The 24167-nt window shown below is 30.1% G+C and overlaps 1 pseudogene; it reads right to left on the reverse strand.

The window, feature by feature from the left end:
• Nucleotides 1-12510: 12510 nt before the first annotated feature.
• LOC120255485 lies at nt 12511-12629 on the reverse strand (annotated as a pseudogene).
• Between the last annotated feature and the right edge of the window lie 11538 nt (nt 12630-24167).

The following is a 24167-nucleotide window of genomic DNA, read 5'->3' on the forward strand; positions in this document are numbered from 1 at the left end:
CGGTAGACCTCCTATCGCACCTTAAAATATACTAAGGAGAAGAAATGGAGCCGGAGAAATTGAGGATGGATTCCCTGAGGAATGCCTCTACATAGTTCAAGGAAAATCCACTCAAAATGATGATTGTCCTTGGTTCACTGACTTTGCAAACTACATTGTGGGTTAGATTATTCGTTCCCATTTTTACTATCAACAATGGAAGAAATTTTTGTCCAATGTAAAGAACTATTTTTGGAAGACCTCTTTTTGTACAAATTTTGTCCTGACCTAATAGTGGTCAATGTTGTGTCTTGCATGTACGGAAAGATGGGAAATTTTCAAGGGATTGTCACTCGGGGAGTGATAGGGGAGACTGTCGAGTGCAAATCATACAACACGAGGAAAGATTTGAAGCCTGTTCTTCTAGCAACGCTATTCATGGATGTCTAGAAATTTATTACCTCTTGTGACCAATGGTAGAGGGAGTGGAAATTTGTCCAAACTAGATGAAATGAAACAGACTTCCATTTACAGTGAGTGTGAAAGTGTTTGATGTTTGTGACATTGATTTCATGGGACCATTTCTAAATTTGAATCGGAATAAGTATATACTAGTTAGCGATGGACTCACGATTCCAAATGGGCGTAAAGATAGGTACTCCCCTACGATTGATGTAAGAGTGGTAGTTAAATTCTTGAAAAGCTGTTTTCAGAGTTTGGTACCCCACAAACAATTATCGGTGATCGAAGAACATACTTTTACAATGCTTAGTTTGAAAAGGTCATGAAGAAATATGGCGTTAACCATCGCATTGCCATAGCTTACCATCCCCAAACTGGTGGTTAGGTTGAAGCCATAAATCGAGAATTAAAAAGGATTCTCAAAAACATCGTGCATTATAATGTATGCGATTGGTCTTAACTGTTAGATGATGCTCTCTGGGCTTATAGAATAGCTAACAAAACTTCTACAGGGCATAGCCCGTGTTGAGCCGGAAAAGTTCTTTTTTATTTCCCAGAGCTAAATTTTGGAAAGGGAGGCTAGTTGAGGGTTTCTTTCTTCAACTTTAGGTGATCATCACGAATGATGATCAGTCTTCACCACACCATCTTATTTGATCAAAGCTGAGTTAGATGCACTAGAGAGGTGGAGTTAGCTCATCCATGAAGCATTGAACCACAACTAAAAATATTTTGTAAAAGGTGGAGTTATGATTTATCACCTGAGTGCATTTATTTTTCCCTCTCAATTGTATGAATTCATGAGGGCTAACCATTCCACGGTGTCCCGGGATATAGAACTATGGCTTTTAGTGTAATTTGAATTAGTTGTTTTAAATTTTTATGGAGTTTTATTGCATTCTTGTGTTAATTCATGTGTCGTATGGCTTGGCATGCCTGATTTGCGTAGTTACTTTGTAAAACTTTTCGTCTGCAAATTACCATAGTTGCGATTAGTTTGTGTAGTTGCAAAACTTGGTGTGTATGGGACTCGTTGTTACAATAGCAAAACTTGGCATACTTGAGAGCCACAGATGCAACACTTCTTTTAAGCACCCATAAGAACCTTATAATGTACCTACTAGACACTATAAGCAAGACAATACACTAAAGCACATAGGAATTATCGTAGGGAATTGTTCTCTTGTTAAAAAGTCAACCCTAGTCTACCTGTTTCATCCATCCCTTTTTTCTTTCTTTGTTTTGTTAATCATTCTACCAACCATCTCTTTTTTCGACTAGAGATTAGAAGATTAGCAAGTACTAGAAGTTGAGTCCATGTGGTTTGATAACCCAACCCCTCAAAACTGATAATTAGGAGACAATAAGAAAAGAAAACATAAAAATTCATGTTTTCATTAAAAGATAAAATCATTCAAAAAGAAAACATAGGATTAGGGTTTTGATTAAAAAATATGAGATATTAGAAAAAGAAAACATACAATTATTGGTTTGATTAAAAAATAGCAGGCATTTAGAAAAGAAACATCATATTAGGGTGTTGATTTAAAAATAGCAAATATTCCAAAAAGAAAACATGGGATTAGGACATTACCAAATCAAGGCTGTTATCAAAACCCTACTATTTTTGAATGAAAACATATATCCTTTGTTTTGTATTTGGAATTTCTCATTATTTTGAATCAAAACCCTAATTTAATCTTTTGTTTTAGGAATCTCTACTAATTTTTAATCAAAACTCTAATCCGTTGTTTCCTTTTCACAATGTCTCATATTTTTTAATCAAAACCATAATCCTATGTTTTCTTATCTGGATGGCTCCCATTTTTTTTTTTTCAGAATGTCTCCTATTTATCACTTTTGAATCAAAACCCTAACCTATGGCTTCCTAAACTAATGTCTCCTATTTTTAATTCCCTATTAATCGGAATATTTTCTTAATATCTCCTATTTATCAGTAGTGTTATGTTCTCTTTTTATGTTAAATTCTATGTTTGAATCAAAATCCTAATCCTAAGAGGAGCCATTACTATTTTTAAATTAATACCCTGACCCTATGTTTTGTTTTGGATATATCCATTATTTTTTATTTTTATTAAAAACAGAAAAATAGGGGAACTTTTTATTCAAACATTTTATTTTTTACACATATACAGTAGCCATTCCAAAAAGAAAACATAGGATTTGGGTTTTGATTAAAAAATAGGAGACATTACTATAAGAAAATATACGATTAAGGTTTTGATTAAAAATTGATAAATTGGAGACATTAATAAAAGAAAGCATGGGATTCGGGTTTTGTTGCTAAAATAGAGACATTACGACTTAGGATTAGGGATTTTTGATTCAAATATAGTTAGCATTCCAAAAACGAAAAACATAAGATTACTGTTTTGATTAAAGAATAATGGACATTTCGAGAAAAATACGTGATTAGGATTTGACGAAAAATAGAGACATTACTATAAGAAAAACATAGGATTAGAGTTTTGATAAAACCAAAAATAGGGACATTTCTAAAACAAAACATAGGATTAAGGTTTTAATTCAAAAATATAAGACATTCTCAAAATAAAACATAGGATTAGGGGTTTGATTAAAAAATAGGAGACAATACGAGAAGAAAACATAAAATTATTCTTTTGATTGAAAAATAGGAGACATTACCAAAAGAAAACATGGTATTAAGGTTTTGATACAAAAATAGCAGACATTACCAAAACAAAACATAGGATTTGTGTTTTGATTGAAAGATAAGATTAGTCAAATTTTCTTTTGGGAATGTCTCATATTTCATGACATTTCAATAACGTATTGTTGTTTTATGAGAAAAATTAGAGCATTCCTAAATGAAAAGCTATTATGAAAAAGATAGTACAAAAAGAAACATAGGATTAGTTTTTAATACAAAATAGGTACACTTTGATTAGAGTTTTGATTAAAATGTAGCAGATATTGCAAAACAAAGATAGGAAACATAGGAAAAAAAAAGAAAACATAGGATTAGTGATTTGGTTAAAAAGATAGGAATAAGAATAGAAAACATAGGGATTGGGTTTTGATTATACCCAAAATATAGATTAGGTTTGATTGAAATATAAGAGCTATTATCAAAAGAAACATAGATTGTGTTATGATTCAAAAATAGGAGACATTCCAAAAAGAAAAACATAGGATGGATTAAGATTTTGATTGAAATGTCTAGCCACTTGGTATTTAATCAAATCCATAATCCCTTTGTTTTCTTATAATATATCTCATATTTTTCAATCAAAACCCTAATCCTATGTTTTTATTTACAAATATCTCATATCTTTCAATCAAAATTGTAATCCTATGTTTTCTGATTGGAATTTCTACTATTTTTTGAATTAAAGACCCAAATCGTATGTTTCATTTTTGAAATGTTGCCTATTTTTTAAACAAAAGCATAATCCTTTCTTTTATTTTTTGAATGTCCTGGGTATTTTTGAAACAAAAACCCTAATACTATGTTTTTTTCTTATAGTAAATTTCTCATATTTTTCAATCAAAAACTTTAATCACATGTTTTTCTTTTCATAATGTCTCATTATTTAATCAAAAACCCTAATCCTAAGTTTTATTTGTGAATGCCTCATATTTTAATTTAAAAACTTGAATCGTATTTTGATTGAAAGATAGGGACATTCCGAAAATAAAACATAGGATTAGGGTTTCGATTCAAAAATTGGAGACGCTATTATAAGAAAACACATGATTAGGGTTTTAATTCCAAAATAGTATACATTCTGAAAAGAATCAATATGATTAGTATTTTGATTGAAAAATAGGAGATATTATCATAAGAAAACATAGGATTACTTTTTTTATTCAAAAATAGTAGACATTCTGAAAATAAATCATAGGATTAGGGTTATGATAAAAATAATGTAGGTATTCCGAAAAAAAAACATAAGATTAGGGTTTTGATTGGAAAATTGGAGACATTACTATAGGAAAATATAGGATTAGGATTTTGAATAGAAAAAGAGGAAATTATTATAAGAAAACATAGGATTAGGTCATTGATTCAAAAATAGTAGACATTTCAAAAAGAAAACATAAGATCAGGGTTTTGATTTAAAAATCGTAGACATTCTGAAAAGAAACAAATGATTAGTGTTTTGATTCAAAAATAGCAAAAATTCGAAAAAAAAAAGAAAGGATTAGGTTTTTTATTTAAAACTGAAAAGAGTAGACATTCCGACAAGAAACATAGGATTAGGGTTTTGATTAAAAACCAAAAACTGGAGGACATTTCCAAAAAAAAAATATAGATTAGGGTTTCGATTAAAAAATAGCAGAATTTCTAAAAGAAAATATAGGATTAGTGTTTTGATTTAAAACTGATAAATAGAAGACATTATGAAAAGAAAACATAGAATTCGGCTTTTAATAGAAAGATTGTAGACATTCTAAAAAGAAAACATATAATTAGAATTTTAATCCAAAAATAGGAGGAATTATGAAAAATAAAACATAGGATTAGGGTTTTGATTACAAAATAGTTGATATTTTGTATGAAAAGCATGGGATTAGGGTTTTAATTGAAAAATATGAGACATTTCAAATAGAAAATATAGTATTAGGGTTTTGATTGAAAGATTAGAGATATTCCGAAAGGAAAAAGTAAGATTAGGTTTTTGATTCCGAAAAGAAAGCACAGGATAACGGTTTTGATTGAAAAGTACGAGACATTTCTATAATAGGAGTCACTATTATTATAGAAATGTCCTAATATCGGAATGCCTAATATTTTTTACTCATAACTCTAATCCTATGTTTTATTTTCAAAATGTCTCATATCTTTCAATCAAAACCAAAATCTTATCTTTCAAAACCCAAATCCTATGTTTTCTTTTCAGAATGTGTCCTATTTTTCAGTTTTTAATTAAAACCCTAATAATTTGTTTTATTTTAAAAATATCTCATTTTTTTAATCAAAACTCTAATCCTATCTTTTCTTTTTTGAATGTTTGCTAATTTTTAATGAAAACCCTAATTTGATGTTTTCTTTTCTAAATGTCTCATATTTTTTTAATAAAAACCCTAATCTTATCTTTTCTTTTCAGGACACCTCCTATTTTTCAATCAAAACCCTGATCCTATGTTTTCTTTTCAAAATGTCTCATATCTTTCAATCAAAATCCGAATCCTTTCTTTCAAAAACCGAACCCTATGTTTTACAAAATGAAAACATAGGATGAGGATTTCGATTTAAAAACCTAATATTATGTTTTCTTTTCAGAATGTGCCCTATTTTTCTGTTTTTAATCAAAAACTTAATCTTATGTTTTCTTTTTGGAATGCCTAATATTAAAACATAGGAGGCATTCGGAAAAGAAAATATATTATTAGAACCAGGGTTATTATTGGTAATGTCTCCTATTTTTCGGTTATTAATCAAAAGCCTAAATTTTTTGTTTTATAATATGCCTCCTATTTTCCAATCAAAACCCTAATTCTATATTTTCTTTTCGATATGTCTCATATTTTTCAATCAAAATGCTAATCCTACGTTTTTCTTTTTAGAATGTCTCCTATCTCACAATCAAAACCCGAATCATATGTCTACTATTTATCAGTTTTCAATCAGAATCGTAATAATATGTTTTCTTTTGGGAATGTCTGCTACTTTTGAATCAAAACAATAAATGTATGTCGACTAAATTTTTGTTTGGAATCAAAACGCTAACCTACGTTATCTTTACGGAATATCTCCAATTTTTCAAAAACTCAATCCTTTTGTGTGTTTTTGGAATGTCTCCTATTTAACATAACATTACTGATAAATAGGAGACACTAAGAAAAGAAAACGTAGGATTCGGGTTTTCAACCAAAACCCTAATCCTAGTATATTTTCTAGTTTTGAATCAAAACCCTAATCCTATTTTTCATTTTGGAACCTGTCATATTTTTTAATTAAAACCCTAATCTTATATTTTCTTTAGGGAATGTCTCCTATTTTTTAATCAAAACAGTAATCAAATATTTTGTTTTTGTAATGTCTCATATTTTTCAATCAAAACTCTGATCCTATGTTTTTTTTTTTTTGGAATGGGTCCTATTTTTTAATCAAAATAGTAATCCTATGTTTTCTTTTTGGAATTTTTGCTATTTTTTAATCAAAACCCTAATCCTTTGTTTTCTTATAGGAATGCCTATGATTTTTAAATCAAATCAGTAATCCTATGTTGTTTTTTCATAATGTCTCATATTTATGGATCAAAACCCTTATCCTATGTTTTTTTTTTCAGAATACCTACTATATTTGAATCAAAACCCTAATCTTGTGTTTTCTTTACGAAATGGATCCTATTTTTTAATCAAAACAATAATCCTATCTTTTTTTTGGAAATACCCCTTATTTATAAGTTTTGAATCCAAACACTAACCTATGTATTCTTTTCATAATGTCTACCATTTTTGAATCAAACCCCTAATCCTATTTTTTTGATATGGTAATGTCTCCTATCTTTCAATCATAATCCGAATACTATGGTTTCATTTCTTAATGTCTACTATTTTTTAATCAAAATCCGAAATCTATGTTTTCTTTTCTTAATATCTAATATTTTTCAATCAAAGCACTAATGTTACGTTTTCTTTTTTTAATGCCTCATCTTTTTAAATAAAAACCCTAATCTTATGTTTTCTTTTTGGAATCCCTCCTATTTTTGAATCAAAAAAGTAATAATATGTCTTTTTTTGGCAATTTCTACTATTTTTGAATCAATACCCTAATTCTATGTTTTATTATAGTAATGTCTCCAGTTTTTCAATCAAAACTATAATCCTATGTTTTTTTCGGAATGACCACTATATTTGAATCAAAACCGTTATCCAATTTTTTTCTTCTCGAATGACTCCTATATTCAAAACCCGAATCCTATGTTTTCTTTTCTTAATGTCTCCTATGCATCAGTTTTAAGTGAAACCCGTAATCCTATGTTTTATTTTCAAAATGTCTCTTTTTTTTAATCAAAACCCTAATCCTATCTTTTGTTTTGGGAATCTCTGCCTGTGGTTTCTTTATGGAATGTCTCATATTTTAAATCAAAACCATAATCCATTGTTTTTCCCTTTCGAATTAGGGGACATTCCGAAAACCATAATCCCAAAAGTTTTTCCTTTCATAATACCTCTTATCTTTTTCCAAATGACTTTCAATTTTTGAATCAAAAACCCTAATTCTTTCTTTTTCTTTTCCGAATGCCAGCTAGTTTTTTTATCAAAACCATAATCTTATTTTTTATTTTGGGAGTGTCTACTATTTTTGAATCAAAATTCTAATCCTATATTTTTCCTATAGTAATGTCCTAAAATTTTTCAATCAAAAATACTAATCATATGAATGCCTACTATATTTGAATCAAAAACATTAATCTTACGTTTTCTTTTCAGAATGTCTCCTATCTTTCAATCAAAACCCGAATCCTTTGTTTTCTTTTTTTAATATCTCCCATTTATCAGTTTTCAATCAAAACCCTATTCATATCTTTCAAAAATAGGGTTTATTGTCAGAATGTCTCATATTTTTTTAATCTAAACCAAAACTCAATTTTTTTTTTGGAAGGCCTACTACATTTGAATCAAAACCCTGATCCTATATTTTCTTTTCAAAAATCTAAGCCTTAATCCTATTTTTTGTTTTGTAAATTTCCCCTATTTATTAGTTTTAAAGCAAAACCCTAGACTATGTTTTCATTTTGGAATATCTACTATTCTTTAATTAAAACACAAATCCTGTATTTTGTTATAATAATGTCTCCTATTAATGTGGTCTCCGCAAGTGCACGGATCACACACAAGTATTAAAATGATACCCCGCAAGGGGGTAGGGTTGTCGAACCACAGGGACTGGACTTAAAGTACTAATTTATCTTCTGATGTTCAATTAAACAAAGATTGAAATAAGATTGAATTAAAAACATAAAAAGAAGGAGAGAATGATGGTTGTGACTGGGGGATTAGGATTGTGTTTTCAATAACAAAAGTGCAATGCCCCAAGATGATTCCTATGAGTTATAGCATACTGACTTGATTCTAAAGTTTACCAGGTACATTCTATGGTTCAAGTGTTTGCTCCAAACCAATGTTGCATCTAAGGTTCTCAAATACACCAAGTCTTGCTAAGATATCTAGATTACCTAAGCAGCTATGCAAATCAAAACAACAAGTTATGCAAATACAAGATTAAACACAAGAAACCAAATGAACTCTATAAGCATTAAAAATCAAGTAGTCAAAGCATACAAAATAACATAGTTCATATCCCACTACACCGTGCACGGTTAGCCCCTCATGGATGGGTACATAAAGGAAAACATAGATGAAGAACTAGAGAAAGAAGACATGTCTCCCTTCTCCTAAAGATAATCTTTGTTGCCGAGCTCCTTAAGTAAAATCCCCGAACAAAGAAGAGAGCAAACCGTAGAACCTGGACTTAAAACTGGCTGTCACCAAGCACAATACAACCTAAGCATGACTTTGCTTGGACCGTGTTTGCATGGAATGGTTTTGAGTGAAACGACTAAGTGTTCGGCTAGAATTTCTAGTGGGAAGAATTGCAGTCGTGCTTGGACCGAGCTTCACTTGAGCATAATCATGCTAGGATCACCTAGTTTGTGCTTCCCATGTTACTTTGAGAATAACTCTAGCCTGAGATTTCTAGGGGGAGTGACACGATTGTGCTCCAACCATGTTCGCCCTGGTGACACTCCCCTGCAAGCTTTTTCACTTGATTGGCAAGAGGCTAGTTTATTCATGGGGATAGAGCACGATTGTGCTCTGCCCGTGCTAAGCTTGAACACTTAGACATTTTTTCAATTTTCACTCGATTGGTAACCAGATTCACTCCTAATTGCTTCAAGCTTCTCAATTACTACATCATTAACACAAATACCCAGAATAGCACCTAATGTATATAAAAATGTGCTAAAAGGCAAGTAAAAGAATGAATTGAGGGTAAAAAACATTATATGAATTGCACTTATCACCTATCTTTCATTCAAAATCCAAATACTATGTTTTCTTTTCTTTATGTCTACTATTTTTGAAAAAAAAAACCGTAATGTTATGTTTTCTTTTCATAATGGCTCCTGTTTTTGAATCAGAACACTAATCCTTTTTTTTTTGTATAATGCCTTCTATTTTTGAATGAAAACACTAATCCTATGTTTTCTTTTTGCAATGTCTACTACTTTTGAATCAAAACCGCAATACTATTGTTTCTTATAGTAATGTCTCCTATTTTTTAATAAAAACCCTAATCCTACTTTTTATTTTCACAATGCGTACTATATTTGAACCAAAACCATGATCATATGTTTTATTTTTGGAGTGTCTTCAATCTTTCAATCAAAACCTGAGTCCTTTGTTTTCCTGTCTTAATGTCTCCTATTCATCAGTTTTGAATCCAAAACCCTAGTCCTATGTTTTCTTTTAGGTATGTCTCATTTTTTTGAATCAAAACTCTAATCCTATCTTTTGTTTTGGGAATCAGTACCTATATTTTCTTTTTATATTACTCATATTTTTGAATCAATACCCTAATCTTATGTTTTCTTTTCTTGTTAGGTGATATTCGGAAACCGTAATCCAAAGTTTTCTTTTACAAATGCCTCCTATCTTTTTGGAATGTCTCCTATTTTTCGTTGGGGAATGTATACTATTTTTCAATCAAACCCCTAATCCTATGTGTTCTTATACTAATATCTCCTATTTTTCAATAAAAATCCCAATCCTTTGTTACTTTTTGAATACTACTATATTTGAGTCAAAGCTTTAATCATATGTTTACTTTTTAGAATACTACTATAAAGTAAACATACGATTCGGGTTTTGATTGAAGGATAGGAGACACTCCAAAAAGAAAGAATAGTGTTGGAATTTTTATCCAAAAATACGAGCCATTCCGGAAAGAATACATAGGATTGGGGTTTTGATAAAAAAATAAAAGAATTCAAATAACAAAAGTTAGGATTAGTGTTTTGATTTAAAAAAAAAATGAGACACTCCAAAAAAAATAAAGGATTACGGTTTTGATTCAAGACTTAAAAATAGGCCACATTCTAAAAAGAAAGCCTAGGATTAGGGTTTTCATTCATAAATAACTAACATTCTGAAAAGAAAAGAAAGGATTTGGTTTTGTTTTTGAAAAATTGGAGACATTCCGAAAAGAAAAAATAGGTTAGGGTTTCGATGCAAAACTAATAAATAGCAGACATTAGGAAAAGAAAACAACATATTCAGGTCTTGATTGAAAGATAGGAACATTCCGAATCGAAACATAGGATTAGTGTTTTGATTCATATATAGTAAGCATTCTGAAAACATAGGATTAGGGTTTTCAGTTAAATATAGTAGGCATTCCGCAAAGAAAACATAGGAATAAGGTTTTGATTAAAAACTCAAAAATAATGCACATTACTATAACAAAACATAGGATTATAGTTTTAATAAACAAATAGTAGATATTACAAAGAGAACACATAGGATTTGTGTTTTGATTGATAAATATGAGACATTTAAAAAAGAAAATATACGATTAGGATTTTGATTGAAAAATATGAGACATTACCATAAGAAAATATAGGATTAGGGTTTTGATTCAGAAAAATTGGACATTCCAAAAAGAAAACAAAGTATTAGGGTTTTGATTTAAAACAGAAAAGTAGAACACGTTCTGAAAAGAAAACATAAGATTACAGTTTTGATTAAAAAATAGCGGGCATTCTGAAATTACATAAAGTATTAGATTTTTGATTGAAAAATATGAGACATTTCAAAAATAAAAAACATAAGATTATGGTTTTGATTAAGAAATAGCAGACATTCCCAGATAGAAACATTGGGTTAGGTTTTTCACTCAAAAAATGGAGCCATTCTGAAAAGAAAACATATGATAAGTGTTTTGATTGAAAAATATGAGACATTTCGAGAAGGAAATGTTGTATTAGCATTTTGATTAAAGGCCAAAAAATAGTAGACATTCATAAAGAAAAACATAGGATTAGGGTTTTGATTAAAAAATAGCTACCACTCTAGAAAGACAACATAGGTTATCATTTTGATTGAAAAATATGAGACAATATGAAAAGAAAACAAACAATTATTGTTTTGATTAAAAAATAGTAGACATTCCAAAAAAAACCATTAGATTATGGTTTCCATTAAAAAAATAGGATGCATTCCGAAAAAAACTTAGGATTAGTGTTTTGATAAATAAATATGAGACATTCTGAAAAGAAAATATTAGATTAGGTTTTGATTGAAAATATGTGACATTTTAAAAATAAAACATAGGATTAGGATTTTGATTCAAAACAGAGAAATATGTGACATTAAAAAAAAATAGGATTAAGGTTTTGTTTGAAAAATATAAGACATTTCAAAAAACAAAACATAGATTAGGGTTCTGATTGAAAGATAGGAGACATTCCAAAAAAACATAAGATTAGGGTTTTGATTCAAAAATAGGGGAATTCTGAAAATAAACCAAAGCATTAAGTTTTTGATTGAAAAATATGAGACATTACGAAAAAAAAATATAGGATTATTATCTTGATTAAAAACAGCAGACATTCCGCAAAGAAAACATAAATTATGGTTTTGATTAAAAAATAGGACGAATATAAAAAAACATAGGATTAGAGGTTTGGTTAAAAAATATGAGACACTGCGAAAAGAAAACATACGATTATTGTTTTGAATACAAAAATTTTTGACATTCCCAAAAGAAAAGATAAGATTGGAATTTTGATTCGATAATAGGAAGTATTCTAAAAAAACATAAGATTAGGATTTTTATTGAAAAATCTGAGACATTACAAAAATAAAACATATTATTAGGGTTTTGATTAAAAATCAGGAGAGATTCCCCAAACAAAAGATAGGAGACATTACTTTAAGAGAACATAGGATTAGTTTTTCATTAAAAACATAGGTTAGTGTTTCATTCTTTTATTTTTATTATTATTATTATTATTATTATTATTATTTAATTAAGAAAATCATAAAAATAAACCATGTAACAAAAAAAGGGGAGGGTTGCAACACAGGGACTTCGGAGGAGGTCACCCATCCTAGTAGTACTTTCATGAAAGCTCGCTTAACTTCAAAGTTCTAATGGGATCTGGTGCTTTAGTGTTAGTATGATCACACCCAATAGAAGTTTAAAAATATTGAACATTTCAAAAAGAAAACATAAGATTATGGGTTTGATTAAAAAATAGCACGCATTTTGAAAAAAAAATATAGCATAAGCGTTTTGATTGAAAATTTTGAGACATTACTAAACTTTATGTTCCCTTTTGCAAACAAAACATGAAACCTATGTTTTCTTTTATTAATGTCTCCTACTTTTGAAAAATAGGAGACATTACTATAAGAAAACATAGGATTAAAGTTTTAATTCAGAAATATTAGACATTCTGAAAAAAAAAGAATGGGTTAGTCTATTGATAAAAAATAAGAGATATTCTAAAAAGAAAACAAAGGATGACAATTTTGATTCAAAACTGAAAAATAGAACACATTCCGGAAAGAAAACAAAGGATTAGGGTTTTGATTAAAAGATAGGAGAAACTCTGACATAGGATTAGGGTTTTGATTCAAATATAGTGGGCATTCCGAAAAGAAAAAAATAGGATTATGGATTTAATTGAAAAATAGGAGACAATACTATAACAAAACATAAGATTAGGGTTTTGATTCAAAAATAGTAGACACTCAAAAAAGAAAACGTACTATTAGTGTTTTGATTTTGAAAATATCAGAGATTTTTAAAAGAAAACATAGGATTAAGGTTTTGATTGAAACTACAAGAAATACAGGAAAAGGCAATGGAAATTTTGATATGGATTTGTTCGGTTGCTATTAGTAAACATTGGCGACGGAATTAGCGTCGGATTACCGACGGAATAAAACTTTAGAAGTTCAACTTGTTTTTATTAAATTACCAATGGAATTGTATAATATAGCAATAAAATAAATAGCAATAAAAACATAGCAACAGAATAAGTCGGTTGCTATTACGTTGCTAGATTTTACATGCCCTAATTTTCACCCGAATTTCCGTTGCTAATAAATTACTATGGATCTATTGCATCGTTATCTGTAAGCATTGGCAACGGAATCAACATCGGATCACTGACAGAATAAAACCTAAGAAGTTCAACTTATTTTTATTACATTACTGACGGAATTGTAAAATATAGCAACAAAATTTAGATTAATAGCAACGGAATAAGTTAGTTACTCTTCCAAACTTTGATATATATATATTATTTATTTCTAATTTATATATTATTCATTATTACATTTGCACATTTTAATAATGTGTGATTATCCAATTTATAAAAATATATATAAATGAAAAGGCAAAAAAGAAAAACAAACTTAAGTCTCAAAGTGAATTTGTTTTTCTATGTAATAATAAAAATAAAAATAAACTTTAATTCTTTGGGTTTTTTTCTTTGTTTATATTGCGATGGAGAAATCTCAGTGTTGCTAATGTGATGTGATCGTTGTTTTTGTTGTTTTAATTATTTTTAAATAAATAAAAAAATTAAATTAAATAGTGGTATACAAATTTTAAAGAATTTAGATATGAAGAAAACTCAACATGGATTTATTAATGTTATGATATTAAATACATTATCAAGTTAAAATTTTAAATAATTTATCAATGGAATTTTAAAGAAGTTCAACTTGTTTTTATTAAATTACCAATGGAATTGTATGATATAGCAACATAATTTGGATAAATAGCAATGAAAACATAGCAACTGAATAAGTCCGTTGCTATTACGTTGCTAGAGCTTACACGCCGTAATTTTCCCGCGAATTTACGTCGCTAATAAATTACTATGGATCTGTTGCGTCATTATCTGTAAGCATCGGCAACAGAATCAACATCGGATCACTGACAGAATTAAACCTAAGAAGGTAAACTTGTTTTTATTACATTACTGACGGAATTGTAAAATATAGCAAAAGAATTTAGATTAATAGCAACTAAATAAGTCAGTTCCTCTTCCAAACTTAGATATATATATGTATATATATTATGTATTTGTGATTTATATATTATTCATTAATACATTTGCACATTTTAATAATGTGTGATTATCCAATTTATATATATATATATATAAATGAAAAGGCAAAAACAAACTTAAGTCTCAAATTGAGTTTGTTTTTCTATGTAATAATAAAAATAAGAATAAACCTTTAATCTTTGGTTTTTTTTCTTTGTTTATAATGCGATGGAGAAATCTCAGTGTTGTTAATGTGATGTGATCGTTGTTGTTGTTGTTTTAATTATTTTTTAATATTTAAAAAAATTAAATTAAATAGTCGTATATAAATTTTAAAGAATTTAGCTATGAAGGAAACCCAGCATAAATTTATTAATGTTATGATATTAAATACATTATCGAGTTAAAAATTTTAAATAATTTATGTTCCAAAGAAAACTCAGAAGATATATCTTCAGTTTATCTTGAGTGAAATTTTCCAATTTACATATATATATATATATGTAAATCAAAAATTTTATTCAAAATAAAGGTATTTTCATGGCTCATGACTTACTTAATTACTTACACGTGGAATAATATGCTTTCATATAATAAGCACGATCCTAGGAATATATCAGTTTTATGTTAATTACAAATATCTTTTTATCTGTATATTATATTAAAATTCATTTCGGTCTTTCAAAACAAAAGCGAGCAGAACATATCATAGTTAAGATTTGTTTTAATATTTATTCACAAAATTAATATACTAAAACATATTTTTTTTAAAATCATTGGCCATTTCTTTGATAAAGAGAAACCTCAGCACATCATATGCTAACCTTTATAAAAAAAACCATAAACATAATCAATGTAATAAAGAAAATATCAGCTCCATGAAAATAAAAATTCAATAAACACCCTCAAAAAGAACCAACCAAAAATACTAAAAATCTAATCAAATAATAATTATAAAGAAAGCAAATCATAAGCCAACAACAATGGCCCATTGTCCAATCCTAATCCAACCACTCATAGAGCTTCATCATGCCACTAGTTTTATACACCCCACCTAATTCCCATTCATAATAAACAAACATTAAAACACGGTCATTGAAAACATGGGACGAAAAAAATAATCCCTCACCTTTCGTCTGCCACAATCCACCAACCAATCCTCTTCAGACAGACAACCCCAACCCTAATCCCTAATCGTAGCGCGACAGTCACTCCTTCCGCGTGGTGGACCATCCAAAACCTATCTCCGCGTGGTGGATTCATCTGTCCTTTGCTCGCGCTTTACCTTGCTGTCGATCGACAACTCCAGCACCATCATAGTCCTCTAGCACATCCTCGGCAAGCTCCACCTACTCAACTACATCTGCATTGCTAAGCTCAACCTCAGAAACCTCTTTATGATCCCCATCTCCGATGTCAACCTCCGCTCCATCCTCCTCATCAGCCCTCTGGATCCCAACCGCGACGACCCTAATCCTCTGAAACACTTGGATTTCCATGACCTCGAAGAGTGCCAAGATGAAGAACAATGTAAAAAATGTAGAGATATCTTGTTGTTCTCTAATTTCCCTACATTATTTATGGTGTTGTTGCTCATTGACCTTCAATTTAGGGATATTGGGTTCATTTATTTCTTTTTATTTCCTTTTTGATTTTTGTGATTTCTTTTTAGGACTCACAGCTAGTTTGGAATTTGGCACTGTATTTTGAGTCTGAAGCTATTCTTGATCGGGAGTTTATTAAGGTATATATATCTTTAATTTATTATATAATGTTGAATGCATTTGTTTCCTATGAAAATAATTTTTTTTTTAAATATTTTGGAAGTGTTTTAAGCAATTTTGTGTTTTGCTTGTAGGTGTCTTCCAGTAGTTTGACCTGTTAAAGAGAGATAGTTAGAGAGAAGCTAATGGAGGTGAACAATGGCTTCTTCCTCAACCTTTGCTTCCGCAAGTGTGGCTGCTATTCGTTGCCCACCGTGAGTCATCTAATTCCTTGTTTTTCCTAATTATTAGGCTGTAGTTTGTTCGTTCTTTTTTTTAACTTTTAGTTTTGAATGAACAAAGTCAGTCGAAGAAATATTTATCTTGCATGATTTATGGGTTGTGATATTAAGATGAGCTGGTGAATTAATGCAAAGTATATATATATATATATATATATGTATGCATGATTTTGAGGTGCTTGAGTTTGAGGGTTAGTTTGGTTTATTCGTTTGGTGATTGATGTTCTATTTGTGGTTGAATATTTGGATTTAGAGCATATATATGTTTTACTATATATATAGATATATGTATCTGCCTAAAGATAAAGAATGAATCGTATAATTTGAATTTTGTATGTGTTTTCTATTTGAATAGATGCCTCATGATAAGTTGATTAAGAAGCCAGGATTGGGACTTGTTACCAAATTATGGGCTGGTTTAATTGACCCATGATTATTTAATGTGGCTCCCCCATCTTGTCTCTTCTGTTGTGATTCCTTTATATTCATAGTAATAAAAACAAAATAAGCTTGAAACTTAGATTAATTTTATGTTTATAAGAAAATATAAAAACATTAAGGATGACATAAAAAATAAATTTAGGACTTGACAATGGATTGCTCCCTCTCTCTCTCTCTCTTCCAATTGAATTTGTACATGTTTTTCAAATTCTAGAACATGCGTGTATGTATATATATCTTCCTCATCAGTGAATGAAGTTTGTAGTTTTTGTAATGATATATATATATATAGTTATAGAGGATATTTCAAATCAAAAACTTAAATTCCACGAAGGACATGATGGTAATCATGTTAACTTTTTATGGGGCTACTTTTTATGCTGTTGTTTTCTTAGATGTTCATCATCTTAATTACTTTTTTCTAATTCTTTGGTCTTTGTTGCTTATTAACTGAAATATTACATTTAATAATCTAAAAATTAAAAAACCTTACTTTGAGTTATGAAAATTTGAGATGACATTCAAGCAGAACATTATAATTAGTTTCACCATTACCAAGAAGGGATTCCTCAAGGATACCATTCTTATCAATGACTTGAATTTCCTATCATTTATGTCATGAGTTATATCCACTTTTCCTCCTTCATTTAGTTTCTTGCTAGACAAAAAACATACTGAATTTTCATCTCCTAATTAAGCTTTGAGTTTCAATATAAATCTAGGCAAGGCTTTTTTATTTTTAAACTTGTACAGTACTTGAACTAGATGTGGGCGAAGATGATGATGATGATACAAATATACTTAAGGATGAAGTTGTCAAATTAATTTTTTAATTATCCACTTTTTCAAAAAGAAAAAGAAAAGAAAAAATGATGAAGTTGGCAGCAATTGAGCATTCATTAGTTTCTTGCACTTTGGAATCTATTTCTTCAGAACATGGGAAAAAACCACATAATCCTTCTTTGTTGAGATAGACTCCACAAGTGATACTCTTTTGGCATCATTTTTCTTTTCAAAATGATCCTTGTCATCTTAATTAAAGGAGTAAATATTGTTTTATTCTTTTTGCAACTTTATTTTGTTGTATGTGATTTCATAACTACAAAAGAATATATGTTAACAAATTCCAAATGGCATTAATCATAAAAGCAAGAATTGAATTAATTTAATGGAAGTGATCAGTACTTCTCCAAACACATTGATCAATTCATAGAGCTTTAGTTTCACAATTAGCTACAATGTAGTCCTTCTCAACCAAGAGTACTTTCAAACTTCTTAAATGCTTTAAAGCTTTGGACCACAAACATCAACTTAAATTGACACAAAAAGTGGAGTTCTGGATCTGATCAAGTGGATTGAGTGTTTAAAATGATTGTAATTTGTTTGTTCTTTTTCTATCTATACAAAGAAATGGAGCATTATAAATAAGCTAGTGCATTTACCCAAAAAAATTAATCTAGTATTTTGGTTTTTATGAGTAAAGGCTATATAATGCAATCATGGTGCTCTCTCAGTTTTTATGAGTAAAGGCTATAAAATGCAATCAGGTTAGTATGATTATTTAAATAAATCTATTTTCTCATCTATTGAAGCAGGGCTCAATGAAGACATCTTTTCTATTTCTTTGGTGTGAGTGAAGATTTTGGAATCCATTTTCACAAAATCATCATTACTTGAACAATTGAAGGGAAACCATATTTGGTATGTTGAAATTGCCTTCGTTTTCTTGCATTTATTTATTTATGTATTTTTTTATTTATTTCTTTTATAAGTAAAGTAAATGTATACCTTTAATAATCACAATATATAGGTTTATATGCTTTCAACATGCATGATGCCAAGAATAAAACAAATCTCACATTAACCCTACCTAATACTTTGACTATTATTCTAGATGAAAAGCAAAATTAGCTTTTTAAGATTTTTTGCCTATAATTTATAATAGACTATAATGAAAATAACAAAAAAAAGTAGTAATGCTTAATTATAATTCAATTTAACTAGTCAATCAAGAAATTAAATTATGATTAGCATTAAAATAATTATGGTTCATGACTTTAAACAATTTTCAATAGATTTTATTTTTATTTCAAGTTAGATAACCCATATCTTGGCGAAATTGTAACACAAATTTATCTCTTTATGTGAGAGAACAGATTATTTACTTGGTAGCTTTGTTAGACTTGAAACATGAACAGGGATCAATCTTGGATATATTGTCATAAGGATGGGGCATCATTTATCAATGATGAATTTGTTAAGGGAGTTGAGGAATTTATTTCCTTTGCATATTCTCAAACTTCTATTGTATGTGGGAATTCTATAAAGTGTACTTGTCGCTGTTGTGAAAATAGCATGTTTCAAATTGCCGACATGGTCCGTAAACACCTCTACTATAATCGTTTTATGATTGGCTATACAACTTGGACTTCTCATGGAGAGTATGAAATTGGACAATCCTCTAGATATGGAGATGAACATATTCACACAATGCCTCAAATAGAAGCCCGAAATCCATATGCTCAAATGATTATGGATTTCATTTCACAAACTTTTAATATTCCTCCCTATCAAGATACAAGCTCAAGTTTCATGGAAGAAGAACCAAACCACAAGGTAGCCACATTCTATTCTTTACTGAATGATGCGGATGAACACTTATATGAAGGTTATGCCAAGTACTCAAAGCTATCAGCTTTATCAAAACTACTAAATCTAAAATTTGATTTTAACAGGAGTGAAGCATGTTTTGATAGTCTTATGGTGATGATTAAGAATATGCTACCGCAAGATGAATGCTTGCCTAATAATGTCTATAGAACAAAGAAGAAGATGAAAAGTCTAGGTATGGGCTATGAGAAGATGGATGTTTGTCAAAACAATTGCATGTTGTTTTACAAAGAGGCTACTAAACATGACCATTGTTTTATGTGTGGGCATCCACGGTATAAGATTAGACAGTTGGGGAAAAAAAAAAACGGTAACAAAATCAATCCTTGCAAGATTTTACGCTATTTGCCACTTATACCGAGACTTCAGAGGCTTTACATGTTTGCAAAGACTACTGAAAACATGATATGGCATACGACTAATAAAAGCACTGATGGAGTTCTTAGGTATCCAATTGATGGGGAGGCATGGTACCACTTTAATCAAATGTACCCATCTTTTGCACAAGAATCCGGCAATGTGAGACTTGGGTTATGGGCAGATGGTTTTAGTCCTTTTGGACATGCAACAAAACCATATTCTATTTGGCTAGTAATGCTTGTTGTTTACAATTTGCCACCTTGGATGTGCATGAATCGATCAAATATATATTTCTTAACATGGTTATTCCAGGGAAAAATAAGTCCAGGCAAAAACATTGATGTGCTCTTGCGGCCTCTGATAGATGAATTGAAACAATTATGGAATGATGGTATCCTAATGTATGATACTTTTAAGAAACAAAATTTCACAATGAGAGCATCATTGCTATGGACAATTAATAATTTCCCGGCTTATGGCAAGTTGTCTGGTTGGAGTACTCTTGGAACTTTATCATGCCCCTATTGCATGGGCCATATTAACTCCTCAGGTTGGTTCATGGGAGGAAGCCATGCTTTTTTGCTTGTCATCGCCAATTTTTATGAAGAGATCATCCTTTTAGGAGGCAAAAATATAACTTTTGAAAAAGAGTTGAGTGTGACTATCCAATTCCTTGATTATCAGCTGAAGAAATATTTACAAAGTTGAATTGTTTTCTAGATATTACATGTGGTACTAAATGCAATGAAGGGAAGCTTATGGGGTTTATAGAAAGTCATAATTGTGTGAAGAAAAGTATATTTTGGGAGTTACCTTACTGCCACACAAATCTTATACACCATAATTTAGATGTGATGCATATTGAAAGAAATGTCTTTGAGAATGTGTTCAATATGATGATGGATATAAAGGACAAAACAAAAGACAACATAAAATCTCGTAAGGACTTGGCAATGTATTGCATTAGCAAAGATTTGAAATTGGTAGAAACTAATGGTTGTGTTTACATCCCACAAGCCTCGTACACTTTGAGCAAAGAAGATAAGAAACGTGTTTGCACATGGGTAAAATAGTTAAAACTTCCTGATGGTTTTGCATCAAATATATCTTAGTGTCAATGAAGTTGTATGCATGTTTTATGGGTTGAAAAGTCATGACTGTCATGTTTTCATGAAACGTTTGCTGCCAATTGTCATACATGATATGGTGCACTACTTTGTATATGATGCAATCACTGAATTGTCACATTTTTTTTAGGGATTTATGCTTGACGGAATTATATACAGTGCATGTGGTTGAAAGAATATGCAAACTAGAAAAAATTCCCCCCACCCCTCCCAATTTTTTTTGACTTAATGGAACATTTTCCAATACACGTATCTTATGACGCTATGGTTGGAGGATTGGTGCAATATCATTGGATGTATCTGTTTGAAAGGTAGTGTTCCGTTGCATTTTCTATTCTAATATTTTATTTTTTTACCTAAACTTTATTGTTCCTTAATTTTACGATGTTTAGGTTTTTGCCTCATTTAATGAAAAAGGTGAAAAATCAAGCATGTGTGGAAGGGTCTATATGCGAAGCATATATCATGCAAGAAACTTCATCATTTTGTTTGACGTATTTTGAATCTAATGATGAAACAAGATTAAATCGTGCACCTTACAAAGATGATGGTGGAGATGTGGAATCTGTAGGATGGCTTTCAATTTTCTCTTGTCCTGGTCGAACTTTTGGGCCAATGAATAAAACTAGATTTCTTGAAGACAAAGAACGTTATGCTACAGAGCTATATGTACTTATGAATTGTGAGGAGCTATATCCATATGTGGAGTAAGTATTATTTTATAACTAGTATTTATGGTGCAAAATACAAATTTAAACTTAATCATTATCACTAACTTTATTTTCTTGCATATAGGATGTTCGATGAAATGAAAAAAAAAGAATGTGTGAATATATCTGACAAGGAACTAAAGAAATTACGAGATAAAAGAAATCCAAAATGGTTTATATAATTTGTAAGTTTTATTAAAAATTATGGTTGTATTACTAGTGAATGTGTATATTTTTGACACATTATTGATCTATGTCTTACACTTTTAGGTGGCTAAACATAAAGATGAAATTGATCCTCATGTTGTCGATATGTCGTATGGTCTTGGACGAATTACTCAATGTTTCAAAGTTATTTTATAAATGGTTTCAAGTTCCACACCCAAGACTATGGGAATAACCGCAATACAAAAAATAGTGGAGTTTGCATGAAAGGAAGTTCTTACAATGATCATGAGAGATATTTTTATGGTGTCTTGGAGTATATTATCCAATTAGAGTATTTTGGTGTTAGAATCAAAGTTATACATTTTGAATGTCATTGGTTTGAGATGGAAAAAGGGGTTAAGGTTGATCCTCGTCATGGTCTTGTTGAAAGTAAACACAAATCAACACTTCTTAGCAATGAACCATTTGTTTTAGTTGATGAAGCTCACCAAGTTTGTTAATCTCTCCATTTAGACTTATCAAGGACCATATATTTTTATATCTAGACTTATCTATTGTATTTTATATAATTTACTTATTTTTCATGAAAAATTGTTAATCTCTCCATTTATTTCATGCACAAAATTTATCTTGCCTATGAAACACTTTTTTTTTGGTTCATTTTAAGTTTTCACTATTGTACTCACTCAATATATGTTTGCAATTTGTATAACATAGTCACTAGCTTATAGGCTAAATGTATGTATTTTTGTTGTTCATGGATATTGTTTAATTTTGGTGTGTTTGTTTTGGTTATTATGAACATCACTAATGTATGTATTTTCGTTGTTCATAAATATTGTTTAAGTTTTGTGTGTATGTTTTGGTTATTATGGTAGCCACTAATGTATTATCAATATGAATATTGTTTAATTTTTTTATTAATATATAGCTAAAGATTTTCAATTTTAATTTTTCTTAACAATTATTGTTTTTTTGCAATAGTGCTACAATGGTTAGACAAGAAGATCCCAAGACAGAAAATAAAGGTAAAGGTCAAGCAATTGAAACAAGCAACAATCTTTTATGAGTGCATTTCATTTCATATTCACTCACCCTCTTTCCATTCATTCATTTGTTCCATGTGCAGAAACAAGGGGTTCAAAGTGAATTGGAGTGAATTCGGGGATTAACTAAGCAGAAGAATCAAGTTTCTGCTACGTTTCAAGATTGACATGAGCATTGCACGACCATGCGTTGTTCCCCTGAATACCCCAGCCTGGAGATGAACAATGAAGTATTCAAGTATGATCGTGCCCTTAGGCCAGACACGGTTTTCGCATGACCGTGTGCGTTCACCTAAAAATCTCAGCCTAGAGATAGTTTCTTCTAAATAAGGGTAGCAAGATGTGGAAGCTCTTCACACAACCATGTACATGTAGGACACGAGCATGACATGATCGCGTTTCCCCCACTTGAATATTCTAGGCCCGTATCACTCAGAATCCTCATCGAGGACATGGTCATCGCACGACCATGTGTAGACCTTGTCAAACCCGAAAATTGCCATACAACTCGAGATTTCTAGGGCTTTGAGATGTACTCATCTATTAGGGGCTAATAGTCCACAGTGGCTCTGCGTGTTAAAATATAATGTTTTGTTTCCTTTGACTAATTGCTTTTAATGTCTACAGAGTTCTTTGGATTCTAGTTTTAAATCTTGTGTTGTATAACTTGAAGTGTTTGATTTGCACAAATGCTTTAGTAAAACTTTGTTTACAGATGGCCATAGTTGTGATTTCTTATTGTGATTGCAAAACTCGATGTGTTTGAGATGCAAAGTTACCCTAGCAAACCTTGGTATATTCGAGAACCATAGATGCAATCTTGCTTTAGAGCACACACTGGAACCTTAGGATGTACCTGGTAGGAATTAGAAATAATTCAGCATACTATAACTTGTAGGGATCACCTCGGGGCGTTACTCTCTTATTGTCGAATACTCAACCCTTGTCTACCCATTCCTTCCCTCTATTCTCTTTAATTTTTGTTTTGCTCTTTTTTAAAACCAACCCAATCTTTTTTTAACTAGAGATCAATTGAAAACCGAGTACTTTGATTTCCATTCCCTGTGGTTCCAGTCCCTGTGGTTCCACAACTCTACCACTTTATTACTTGCTTGCAACCCGTACACTTGCTGAGA

This window comes from Dioscorea cayenensis, unplaced genomic scaffold, assembly GCF_009730915.1.
Source record: "Dioscorea cayenensis subsp. rotundata cultivar TDr96_F1 unplaced genomic scaffold, TDr96_F1_v2_PseudoChromosome.rev07_lg8_w22 25.fasta BLBR01001024.1, whole genome shotgun sequence".
NCBI classification, from domain to species: Eukaryota; Viridiplantae; Streptophyta; class Magnoliopsida; order Dioscoreales; family Dioscoreaceae; genus Dioscorea; species Dioscorea cayenensis.